We start from the raw sequence: 6,000 nt of genomic DNA on the forward strand, positions 1-6,000 counted from the left end.
GCTAAGAACATTCTAATCGCATATTTGTGATGTCACGCCATAAGGGTTAAAGCGCATCAAGGTCGTCACCTTGTCTTACCTTTTCAGAAGCAGCAAACCCTGAACAGGCAGACTGCCTGTTTGTCTGCCTGTCTGCCTGTCTGTCAGTCTGTCTGCCAGCCTGCTTGTCTGCCTGCCTGTCTGCCTGTTTGTCAGTCTGTCTGTCTGTCAGTCTGTCTGCCTGTTTGTCAGTCTGTCTGTCTGTCAGTCTGTCTGTCTGCCTGTCTGTCAGTCTGTCTGCCAGCCTGCTTGTCTGCCTGCCTGTCTGCCTGCTTGTCTGTCAGTCTGTCTGCCTGTTTGTCTGCCTGTCTGACTGCCAGTCTGTCTGCCTGTTTGTCTGCCTGTCTGTCAGTCTGTCTGCCTGTTTGTCAGTCTGTCTGTCTGCCTGCCTGTTTGTCAGTCTGTCTGTCTGCCTGCCTGCCTGTCTGTCTGTCTGTCCGCCTGTCTGTCTCTCTGTGCGTGCGAGTCGCGCAGAATGCCTGGGGCACGAGTTCCGACGCTCTCGTTACCGCTACCCCCGGAACAGAGAGAGAGAGAGTGGGGCTGGTGGAGCAGCAGGGTGGGGGGGGGTCTTGCTGTTTCCATGACAACGTTCCCACCGTGCAAAAAAAAAGAAAAAAAAAGAATCATTTAGTTGGAAAGACATTTCATCCAGTTCAGTGAGCTGAGAATGGGAGGGGGGCTGGGGGGGGGGTTGGGGGGATTGGGAGCCGGAGACCAAGGGGAAGTGTTCCTTAGCTGCTACTTCAAATTATACTTCCACAAACTGCCCTGACAATGATTATCATTTAAAATACTACCCCGACTGTCGCAAATGATGGCAATCCAAAGGCTTCTTATCGCTGACGTTGCCATTAAGTGCTTGTTGACAACATACAGTGAACTCCATAATGTTTGAGAACAAGACATATTCCTTTCTTGATTTGGGTCTGCACACCAATAATTTTAGATTGGTGAAATTTCTATAAATTCACATGTGGTTAAAGTTCAGATTCTCAGCTTTTATTTAAGGGTATTTTTATAGACTTTGGTTTCACTGTGTAGAAATTACAGTACCTTTTATACATCGGCCTTTGACTTGGTCTGTTATTGGTGTTTATCAACATGAGGACCACACCTGTGCCAGTGAAAGTCAAGTAAAATATTATGAGACTAATAAGAAGAAAAAAACCATCAAAGACATTAGCCAAACGTTAGGCTTACCAAAAGCAACTATTTGGAACATCATCAAGAAAACCGAGAGCTTGTGAGTTCAGTAATTGCGAAGGGCCTGTTGGGCCAAGGAAGACCTCTACAGTTGATTACTGAAAAATTCTGGGCGGCAGTGTAGCACAGTGGGTAAGGAACTGGGCTTGTAACCGAAAGGTCGCAGGTGCGATTCCCCGGTAGGACACTGCCGTTGTACCCTTGAGCAAAGTATTTAACCTGCATTGCTTCAGTATATATCCAGCTGTATAATTGGATGCAATGTAAATGCTATGTAAAGGTTGTGTAAGTGGCTTTGGGTAAGAGCATGTAATGTAAATGCCTGTAATGTAATGTAAATCAATAACACAATCTGAATCCAATTGAACACGTGCGTCATGTGCGTCAAACATAAGGCAACTAGCTCTAAAAACAAGTAGGAGCTTAAGATGGCTGCAGTACAGGGCTGGCAGAGCATCACCAGAAAAAACACTCAGCACCTGGCAATGTCTATGAGTCACAAACTTCAAACAAACATTTCATGTGAAAGATATGCGACAAAGAACTAAAAAAAAAAGCAACCATTTTCACTTACATAACATTAATATGTCCCAAACATTATGGTGCCCTGAAGTGGGGGGTTGATGCATAAAGAGTGCTGTAATTACTACACGGTGAAACCAAAATGCAATTAAATAATAAATGCGTTAATAAAAGCTGAAATTATGCACCCTTATCACATTGTTTCTTTACAAATCTAAAATTATCTACAGAGCCAATTTTTTTTTTTTAAAAAGCCTTTGTCCCAAATATTATGGAGGTTACTGTAACTGGTAATGCGTGAGGCTTTCTGTGTCAGTGAGAAAATGGCAGGATTTTCAAAATAATTGAGGTTTACACTGCGGCCTGTTCTGGGGTTTTGTTTGGCTTCTAAATGGAGGGAATTCTCTGCCACGGTTGTCTGTGCAGTCCCTCTACAGAGCGGCGGGAACGTCGACTCCGGTCATCTGTTCTCGTTCAGCGGTCTTTCTAAAAAGCCCGTGCGTCTCTCTGACCGAGCGACGTGGGTCTCCTGGTCTGGTTCCCTTCGCCTCGCTGTGGACGGAGCGCAGGTGGCGAGTCCAGCCTGTTATGTGAGGGTCGGGTAGGCGTCTCAGTTAGATCACGTGACCGCGTGAGGGCTCTCCGCTTCCTCTCCGCTCAACCTGGAGCCAATTACCTGAGCCCGAACGTCCCACGCTGCCTCCGCCTTGACCTTTCGGGGGGATGCCCGAGACTGGCGAGCCTTCGGTCTTCCTCATTAGGAGTCCAGAGCCTGAAGGCATTCCAGGTGTCCAGACCGCCAACGCATATGGAGGGGGGGGGGGGAGCTGAATGGGCCTCATTCACTAAACTTTTCTTAAATTGTTCTTACTTTTGTTCTTAAAAATGTTACTATGAAAAACCAATATGGGATTAATGATATGTGCGCAGACCGTTGTTTTGGTGCATATCTCGGGTGTATGAGATGATGAATGCTGACAGTTTGCGAATTTCATGCATAATCCTGTTCATTTGATTAGCATGAGGAAACAGCCTTGAACAAATACAGACAAGAAAAAAAAAATGGCGAATGCTGAAATGTTCTTACATACAGTGTACGATCAAATGGGATCATACACATGTTCCGTGAATGAGGCCAACATTGTGCCCTCTTCTTAGATGTAGACTGTGCTGTCATCTAGTGGCTATCCCCAGCATTACATCATGTATCAAAATCAGATTAATCCAAAACTGGGTTCTGCTACTTTACTGCTTTTTTATTGAATTTATTTTTTGTTGGGTGAGGTGGGGTGTGGGGGGGGGGGCATTCATTTTAAGGGCTAATAGTTTATCTAGATATATGAAGGCATAGCGACAAATGCATATACAAATGGTTCCCCCAATTTTCATTATTTATACAGAACAGGATGTACTATAATGTGTTTGTCTTATTTTGTAGTTAATTTGTTTTTGGTCGATTAGGCTGTTGATGCATTGAGCTCTGTAATGTGCAAAGACAGTGCTATTAAAGTTCAGTGAAAGAAAACGTCATTGAGGTAGTACGTTTTGAACTTTTTGAAATAAACTTTTAGTAAAAGAGTTTTTATTCATTGGATTGTGTTAACTTGGGGGAAGCAGAATGCTGTGGTCTTGTGATTAGTTTTCTATCTCGCGTCTCCACTCTATCGTTATACTGCTGATGTTCTCCGAGGTATCTGATCTCTCCTGATCGCATGCTAATTGGCCCTCGTCCCTCCGTTCATGAAGCTAATTGAATTTCAGTTCATGAATTGAAAATGGACATAATGCTCAACGAGGTTTAAGTGATTCTCAATTTAACCGAAACAAACTGAGATGGAATTGACCCCCGCGTTCGTACCCCGGCTCAGTGGTGCATGTGCAGCCAATTTAGCATGTCTCCCTCCACAGAGAATACTGAGAGGAGAGAGTGTCCCTATAGACCCCCCCCCCCCAAAAAAAAAAAACAAAAAACACACACACACGCACGCACGCACGCACTCACACACAGACCCCTGCTCACCCTACCCTGCCTATTGTGGGTGCCAGGCATATTCACTGATACAGTAAGAGCTGTCCCCCCCCCAGGGGAAACACAGGGATATTCACTGATACAGTAAGAGCTGTCCTCCCCCAGGGGAAACACAGGGATATTCACTGATACTGTAAGAGCTGTCTCTCAGTGGAAGGTCAGAGTTCATTTAGAGTGCATCAGGATATCTGTCAGCAGGCCACTTACCCTCTGTACCATGAATGTGAGGATAGTCTGTCAATGCACAAAAAATATTTCAACTCTTTTTATATTTTAACTCTCCTGCATGTCCCTTAGAATTTTTAACAGTCATGGTACATTCCAAATTACTATCATATGAATTAAGAATTTAGTTCCAAATGTAGGTGAAAATAGATGTTTCATTTAAAATGGGTGTCCAAAGGGTTAAATTACTTCATATAAAACATTTGACCAATGTCTGCCTCATAAGTGGTTTCTAATTTGGATAGTTATACAAAATGTGCACAAACACATACAGTATGTGGTATATGTATGGATTAAGATGCATAAATACAAATTATAAGCACAAAAAAAGAACAGGAAAATTATCTCGTCCATTCGATTTAATAATCTTCTTACAACATAGTACTTTTAAATCGTGTCTTGCTAATGTTGGTTGTGAAACGTGCCAAGGTGAATGAAGAACACTGTGGAAGACTCCCTTCCTCAAAAAATTAAAAAAAAAAAAAAAATCCATAGCAGAGAACCGCAGTTGCGAATTAGCTGTCCGTAGTCATGACAATGAACGCATAATGCTAATTATAATGCTAACTACAAAATTGAAATAATCCCATACAGTACACTCCCGTTTTATGACTCGAAAATCAGGTACTCAGTTCCAATGGCCCAAAACTTACAAAGCTTTGCTCACAACAATTTAATCCACGGACTGCACTTTAATACTCTGCAAAAGCATTGCGCGACAACATCTAGCCTTTAAAACCTCCCTTGTACGAATGCATTAAACCAGTGTTTCTCAACCCAGGTCCTGTGGACCCACTGCCCTGCAGGTATTAGATGTCTCCCTGCTCCAACACACCTGATTCAAATGAATGGGTCGTCATCAAGCTCTGCAGAAGCCTGATAACGACCCATTCAATTGAATCAGGTGTGTTGGAGCAGGGAGACATCTAAAACATGCAGGGCAGTGGGTCCCCAGGACCAGGGTTGTGAAATACTGCATTAAACTATGTTGAAGTCATTTTGCGAGCCCAGAAAAAAAGAACAAGAGCTTATGTCATGGACAAACGGACACACATACTGAAACGCAAGCATAAAAACACTGTTTTTAAAGCTATGCAGTGCGGGTTTTCACAAAAGCTCATAATCAATATAGCACCTACTTTAACGATAAAAGTCTTAACTGTGGCATTCAAACATAGTGAAAAACTGTGATTGGTTCCCTGGCTCTCGAGACCTGTGTTGTGATCCCTTGCTGGACCCGTTTGAAAGCCATTCCTCAATGGGGGGAAAAAAAACCACTGGTAATAAAAATGTGTAATTAGCATAACTGTACATCTTAAGATGTTACAAGTTACTTGTGTAAATCTGTGCAGAACATTGCGTGCACCAGTAACGTTGTGCTTCCAAGAATATTTTTAATAACAGCCTGTGTTGTTGACATTGCTTGAGAGCAAAGCTGAGCATTAGAACAATCTGGAAACTTAGTCATTGACAAACTGGATGGCAGGTTTACCAGTTGCTAATTAGCTGTCCGGAGTTCTGGTTCAGGAGAAAAATTTAGCAACAGTAACAGCATGGTTGTAGGTGGTCAAATGACTGTGAGATAGCCATAGCCGATTAACTCATTAAAAAACGTCAAGGCACATTAAGACCATGTTAAATAAATAGGCTAGTTACCTAGCTTACATGGAAGCCAAAAGCAAATCAAAATGCCCTTAGTTACTTGTTAAACCCTAACATTTGGAGAGCCAGTACCCCTTTGGGGAACCCTTGACCTCTCTGTTCACACTCCTCCTCACTCTTTTTTGAAGGGCAGATCTGGTGTTGATTGTTGTGGGGAAAATATCTCACTGCAGCTGGTGTCTTCATTGGTCTGTTGTGTTAGCCAATGCTACAGTAGTGAGCAACTCAAGTTTGGTCTTGTTGAGTCTGGCAAGCCTCAGCAATCCCCTATCAAATCAGTACGCAACCACACTCCTCATTGTATGAACAGTTCTGTG

The sequence above is a fragment of the Anguilla anguilla genome, chromosome 17, assembly GCF_013347855.1.
Source record: "Anguilla anguilla isolate fAngAng1 chromosome 17, fAngAng1.pri, whole genome shotgun sequence".
Classification (NCBI taxonomy): domain Eukaryota; kingdom Metazoa; phylum Chordata; class Actinopteri; order Anguilliformes; family Anguillidae; genus Anguilla; species Anguilla anguilla.